Source organism: Peromyscus eremicus, chromosome 6 (genome assembly GCF_949786415.1).
Source record: "Peromyscus eremicus chromosome 6, PerEre_H2_v1, whole genome shotgun sequence".
In the NCBI taxonomy this organism is placed as follows: domain Eukaryota; kingdom Metazoa; phylum Chordata; class Mammalia; order Rodentia; family Cricetidae; genus Peromyscus; species Peromyscus eremicus.
Window position 1 is genome coordinate 108,529,068 of NC_081421.1, and position 7,525 is coordinate 108,536,592.

A 7,525-nucleotide genomic window follows, 5' to 3' on the forward strand; every position below is an offset into this window, starting at 1 on the left:
CCAAGCCAAATAGGTGCTACCCCTGTGCCATAAGTTATAAAAAAAAAAAAAAAAAACTACTTAATAATCCAAAACAGAAAGTTTAGAAGTCATGCTGACGGTGTGGATTATTAAATATTTTGGAACAGCATGATCATATTGCATGGTAGAAAGAAAAAACATTTTCACTCAAATAAAAATCTCTAACTGCTTCCAACCACTCTTAGAATAAAGCCTAAAGCCCCACACGGTCCCTAAACCCCTGGGGTCCTTTAAGACTACAAGAGACCTCACGCGAGGTCTTCCCACCCAACACTAGGATCCTTTCAATGCTGGTCTTTCCTCGAGGGCATCCATACACCTTTCTGAAATGGGAGGGAACATTCTTTCACTTTACCCTTCGTAGGGTGAATTCCAGCTCCACCCTCAGATGGAAACCATCAGGGCTCCTCAGGGCGCTTCCTCTGGACCCCCAGCCCTGGACATCTTTGAAGCCGCTCATCATTTGCATGATCATTCACTTAGCATCTCTGACCCTCTGCTCTAACCTCTGTGGGGCTTTGTTTTGTTCCTGTTTGTTTGTGCTCGGGTCTTGTGAAGCAGCCTAGGCGGTCCAGGAACTCACGACCCTCCTGCCTCATCCTCTCCGGCGATGGGATCAGATGCCAGCCACCACACCCTGCTGTATGGTACCTAATGTGGTGAGCAGTCCAGAGCAGCATTGAGTAGACAAGTGGAGACAGTAGCTCCTGCAAGCACGCGATGCACATGTGGAGGGGCTGGATGAGGAATGCCGAGCCACAGAGCTCTGGGCGATGTAAAACAGGTGTCCGTGGTATTTTACATGCTCACAACAGCAATTTATCTGGAGGCGAGATTGGCTTCCCTGGCCTAGGTTTCTTCCTACAGGTCAGCATCACTGTACAATTCTTCTTAGCTAAGGCAATGGGAAAATCCTTACACCATGAATCTGAGCTACTAAAGACTGTGAAACTCTCCTTACTCTCCTCATTCCCTCCCGGAAACGTAGGAAAGAGTTGGATACTAATGTTCTAGTGCAGAATATCCAAGTGCGGTTTGGTGTGGGGCAGGGTGCCTTTCTCATTGAATAGTTACCATCTCAAAAGGGGTGGAACTAATACCTCCCGGTTTAATGTCTGTCCTTGAGAGCTTTCCTCATGCTTAGCCGCTCCCTAATTGATGAACAACTCACTGTAATACCTCTCAAAGACCAACCCTGAGGACTCCCCACGGTTTTAAACTCAGAGCACAGTGGGGGGCTGGGGGGGGGGGTGCCTGGTCTTTTCCTCCGACCCTGTAAGGACACCAGGAAATCTTACTCATAACTTCAAGCATGCTTGACTGACTTACAAATTCTCTAGTGTTCGAAAACGACTCCACACTTTATTACCCAAATCCCGCAGAACCGCCTGCCTTTCCACCCTGCCCTAGTTTCTTCCCTGTCGCTGTGATAAAATACCCTGACAAAGCAACTTAGGGAAATTTAGGGAAGTGGGGGCTTATTTTAGCTGGAAATTCTAGGTTAATCTATTATTGGGGGCGGGGGGAGTCCGGGCAGCAGGGACTTAGAGCATGTCCTCAGTCAAGACAGAGAGCCTGCTGCGGTAGCGCTGGCCCATAGTCATGCCCCACCCCCGACCCCCACCCCCGACCCCCCACCCCCGCAATCGGGAGGCAGAGGCAGGGAGAACTCTGTGAATTCAAGACCAGCCTGGTCAGCTACATACAGGGTTCCAGGACAGCCAAGATTACAGAGAGACCCTGTCTCAAAAAAAAACCAAACCAAACATCAAAAAGATAAAAAAAAAAAAAAAAAAAAAAAAAAGGACAGAAAAAGAGGGGTGTGGAGAGATGGCCCAGCGGTTAAGAGCTCTTCCTGTTCGCCCAGAGGACCTGAATCCAGTTCCCACAGTTCCAAGGAGAGAGAGCTGACAATTCTGCCCTCTGCAAATGCTGCGCCGCTGCACACACACACACACACACACACACACACACACACACACACACTCATCATACACAGAATTTCAAAAGGAATTTTTTACATTTTTTAAAGTGTGGGGGGGGGTGAGTGCACATATGCATGCTTACGGGCACTCAGGTTGCTCTCTCCCTTATGTGCAGTCCAAGACCCAAGCCCACGGAAGGTTGTTGCTCACTGTAGCCTGAGTCTTCCTGGATCAGTTAAGGTCGTCTAGACAGTCCTTCACAGGCATGCCCATAGGCTGTTGTAGTTAGAAAATCTTTCATCAGGACTCTCTTCCTAGGTGATCCTACATTGTGTCAAGTTGACAATCAAAACGGACCATCACACACAGCATCCTGACTCCTGAGTTTCCTTCCATGCTGCTCCTAAGTAAACATTTTTGCTTGTCTTGTTTTTTTTTTTTTTGTTTGTTTGTTTGTTTTTTCGAGACAGGGTTTCTCTGTGTAGCTTTGCGCCTTTCCTGGAACTCACTTGATAGCCCGGGCTGGCCTCGAACTCACAGAGATCCGCCTGGCTCTGCCTCCCGAGTGCTGGGATTAAAGATGTTCGCCACTGAAAGGTTTACAACAAGGCCCCACAGTCAGGCGTGTTCGCATATGCCTGGCGGACACTTCCGCCTAGCCAGGCCCAGGTCAGGAGAGCCATTTCCGGGTCAGGGCATCTCGCGTGACCAAGATCCGTGACGTCCCACTAGCCACGTAAGCGCGCAACGTGGCCATGTGACCTACGCGCTTGCGTGTAGTAGTGACGCTGATCTGTCCACGCCCAGCCTTTAAAATCAGGCGCCATGTTCCCGGTTCCTCTCTCCACACACGTGCTTCCCACAGGCCTGTTCGCTCTCTGTCCCTTTACCTTTAATAAAACTCTTTGTTAGCGGATTCTGTCGTGTTTCGTGGCATTTCCTTGCAGGGTAAGAACACAACACAGCCGAAAAACTAACATTTTTGGTGGCGAAACCGAGCGGGGCGCTTCCAGGAGCCCTGCGACTGGAAACCCGTAAACCGGGGACTGCAACACTCTGCTCTGTACGCGACAGACCGCTCTCCATTTCGCCTGACCGCAAAAGTTCCATGCAACACCGCTTTCTCCTGTTGGTGAGTCCCCCCATTTTTCGGCCAGCGTAAACGGTTTCCTGAATTTGTGAGAACGACCGTTGATCGTCCGGTGCCTCACAAGTATTCTTGAGACGGGGAACCCCCGGCCACGGTCTTCATTGGCTACGGTCGGCCCCTATCGCAGGCCTGAGATTTCTAGCCCTCTCCCACGTCTGCAGCCTGAGATATATCTCGCGTTGGGACCACCACCGCCGTTGGGTGCGTCCTGGGGGCCACGTGGGGCCAACGCGTTCATCCGACTTGACGAAGCGGCAGACGCTGTCTGGATTCCCGGGGAATCCTTTCCTCACGTGGCAGGGGCCCCTGCTTCTGTGGCTGACGAGCCAAGGAGCAGCTTGTGCCCGGTATCCGTCCTTGGCCTTGGGGACGCCTGGGGCCTTGGCTCCGGATCAAGTTTGTTTTTTTCTTTTTTATTTTTCTGCCTCTCTGCTGCAGACATGGGAAACAAGGCTTCCAACCCTGTTAGTCCTTCCTCTCCATTAGGCTGTCTTGTTGAAGCTTTAAAACCTCTCAGTTTAATGCCACGAAACACGACAGAATCCGCTAACAAAGAGTTTTATTAAAGGTAAAGGGACAGAGAGTGAACAGGCCTGCGGGAAGCACGTGTGTGGAGAGAGGAACCGGGAACATGGCGCCTGATTTTAAAGGCTGGGCGTGGACAGATCAGCATCACTACTACACGCAAGCACGTAGGTCACATGGCCACGTTGCGCGCTTATGTGGCTAGTGGGACATCACGGATCTTGGTCACGCAAGATGCCCTGACCCGGAAATGGCTATCCTGACCTGGGCCTGGCTAGGCGGAAGTTTCCACCAGGCATATGCGAACACGCCTGACCGTGGGGGCGTGTTGTAAACCTTTCAGCCACCTCCGCCTGGCCATTTTTGCTTGTCAACCTTTAAACCATTCCTTTCCTCTCCTCAGCTCGGTGGCCCTTATTGAAGACCCATGAATGACTGAGGAATTTGTAACCTGAATAAAGCACCTTGTTAAGGAACAAGAAGGTTCCACTATCAAGTCTGAACTCTTGTCATACACCATTTCCCCAAAATTGGCTGGGTGTCACCCACTGTGGTGGCTAATACTGTCAATTGTTTGCAATAATTAATTGTCAATTAATAATTGACAAGATCTAGAATCAATCACCTAGGACACGAATCTCCAGATATGTCTGTGAGGAAATGCCTAAATTAGGTTAACAGAGATGGAAATACCCTGAATGAAGTGACATCATTCTATGGCCCAGGGTCCCACGTCATTAAAAAGGAAAAAGCTAACATAATGAAATACAATAAAGAGGTTTATTATTTGGGGGTAAGGGCTAACAGGATAACAGGATAAAACCACCAGCTTTCCTCTCCATCTCTGTCTCTCTCTGTCTCTCTCTCTCTGTCTCTGTCTCTCTCTCTCTCTCTCTCTCTCTCTCTCTCTCTCTCTCTCTCTCTCTCTCTCTCTCTCTCTCTCTCTCCTGCCTGACTGTGGATATGGTATGACTGGCTGCCTGTCTCAAGTTCCGGTAGCCATGACTTCTCCCACCACATTGTATAGCATCTCAAACTGTAAGCCTAAATAAGCCCCGCCCCTTTCAGCTGCCTTGTCAGGCATTTGGTCCCAGCGATGAGAAACAGTTAATATATCCACCACAGTATGCTTTGTAATTCATCGATCAGGAGCAGCCCCTCTGGGGTGGAGAGGAGGGAATAGGGATGAGCTAAGTGGGCAGCCATGTTGTCTGTTCAGGAAAAAAACAAAACAAAGACTGGAAATAGGCACACGCTGATCTCAGTGTACATGAAACTGAGTCTGGAGCTGGAATGCAGCTCAGTGATGGAGGGCCCCCTGGTATGAGCAAGGCCCTGGGCTCATCTCAGAAATGGGGGGGGGGTCCCTTAAGCTTATATAATTTATACAATAAAACTGCATTATGGGACTTACAACTTCAATTCCAAATAAAACACAATAAATTTAACTTTCTGGCATCAGTTTCATGCAAAATTAACTTTGTTTTGCTGACTCTAGGTTCCCAGGTCACACCCACCATCTCAGTAAGCATGGCTTTCAGTTCACAGTACATGGATGGGCCTGTTCTGCTCCCTGACTCAATGTGTCAGCAGTATTCACTACTCAAACTACTGCTCTGAAAAACATGCTTTCTAGGTGAAAATGTCCTTGAGTTGACAGGAAGGTTTCGTGTGCACCCCTGTCTCCTCCTGTTTCTCACCATCCTGTGATAACAAAGAGACTCTTTGGTGCAGCCCAATGACAGAGCCACAGAAGGAGGCTAAGAAGGAATGATCGAATGGAAACGAGGAGATGCCGTTAAGAGCACCTGCTGCTCTTCCAGAGGACCCAGGTCTAATTTCTAGTACCCACACAGTAGTTCCCCACCATTGGTGACTCCAGTCTGAGGGGATCTGATGCACTCTTCTGACCTCCAAGGGTGCCAGGCACTTTGCCCGTATATACATGCAGACCAAACACTGATACACATAAAATAAAGACAAAAAAAATCTCAAAAAGAGAAACGGGAAGATAACCCTCAATCGTAAAACTACTTTGGGGCTACCAAATACTAACACTGATTTCTTCAAATAAGGATAAAAATCAAGATATGAACATAATACCTTTTAATCTTCTATTGAAATAACACACAAAAAAAAATCTTACAAATGTTTCTGTGTTTAATGGGGTAGTGGGAGGGATATATCCATACACAGACTATACAACCTAAACCATGGAAAAGCCTGAGTAAAAGCTATGGCTTCACTTGCTTTTAGTTGCTGGCTTTTATTTTCAATTTTAGTGGTCACATGGCTAAGTGATATAGTTCCATTAGCTTTGCTATCAATAACATCTCTGCAGTGTGGGTCACCATGGTAACAGTTGCCTAAGATGATTTTCATAAACTTGGAGGTAACTGAAGTCAGCTGAAATCATCCACCTGCGTAAGTTTGCCATGGATGACTTTTGACACCAGACGGCAAAAGCTCCCTCCTCAGAACATGCCGATGACATTTTCTAAAGGCTAAGGAGCATCCTGAAGTTTAATTACAAACCTGGTCCACATTTCCTGTTATCCTATTACTTTTCCTCAAGCCCTGGGCCATTCGATTTCTTTCTCACGATCCTCCCACCTCAGCCTCCTCAGTACTGAGATCATCTCTGCTTCACCATCCCTATGCACCCTAAGCTCTCTTCTCGAGGCAGGTTTGAGACCCTCTCTCCTAGCTCTGACACATTAACTCTCTCTTCAGCAAAACCCATTGTTTCTGTAATTGGCATATTGAGGGACGTGCGAAAGGAGCCTGATTCAGTACAGCAGTCACGAGGGGGAAGAGTACAGCTTAAGAGCGGGGTCTGGGAGGCCCAGTGCAAAAGCTGCAAAATTATCATATGAAAGGCATATGCTAATGGAAAATGGGGGACTGGAATCACACACACCCCAGACCTGAGCCATACTGGGGACCACGAAATCCAGCCCCTGGCGCAAAAGCAGAGAGGCATTACAGAGTGTCTGGAGGTGACCTGTGGCTCATTATAATACTAAAGTGTGAACCCTGGGTAGAGATTTTAATATGCTAATGAGACATGTGATACACGTTGTTGTATGTAGAACCACTTGTGACAGAGCAGGACCCAGAAAGACTGCACTATGCAAATAACCCAGAAGCCTTCACCCAGGGATGTAACCCTGCCCCCGTCCTTTGTTTGGGTGTGGTCCCTTAGCTTCCAACACTTTCCCCTGCCCTGGCCTGCCCCCTCCTTTGGAAAAGTCTTTTTCTACTAAACTGCCTCCTTTATTCTAATAATTCCTTGCTCCAGTACATAAGAACCCAGAACCCCTCCAGATGCACCCACAATCCCCCAATACCTGCTGATATCACTCAGATTAAACATCAAATATTTATCACTATTTTATGGCAAAACCACTCAATCTTCCTGCTAGGTTTTTAAGCTATCCAGTGCAACAAGACACACTGACCGTTCATGCCCACAGTAGCCTGCACCTCCACACTCAAGCCTCGTACTCCCAAGTCTCCCTCCTTCCCTCACTCCCAGCCTCTGGCAAGCACCATTCTGCTCTTCATGTCTACCCATTCAGTCTCCTCAGATTTTTCATATGATGAGGTCATCAGTGCTCGGCTTTCTATGCCTGGCTTATTTCACTTGGCAAAATGGTTTCCAATCCATACATGTTGTCATGACAACAGCATTTCATTCGCCTTATAGTTAGACAGTATCCAGTGGTTTATATGTATTTTTTTTTAAATCCATTCATCAACAGACAGGTTGTTTCCATTCTTGGTTGTTGTGAATAAGGCTTTAATGAGCATGGGAGTGAAGATGCCTCTTCAACATATGGATCTCATTCCTATGGGCTATAAATACCCAGGAGTGGAACTCTGTTTAGTTCTATTAGTATTT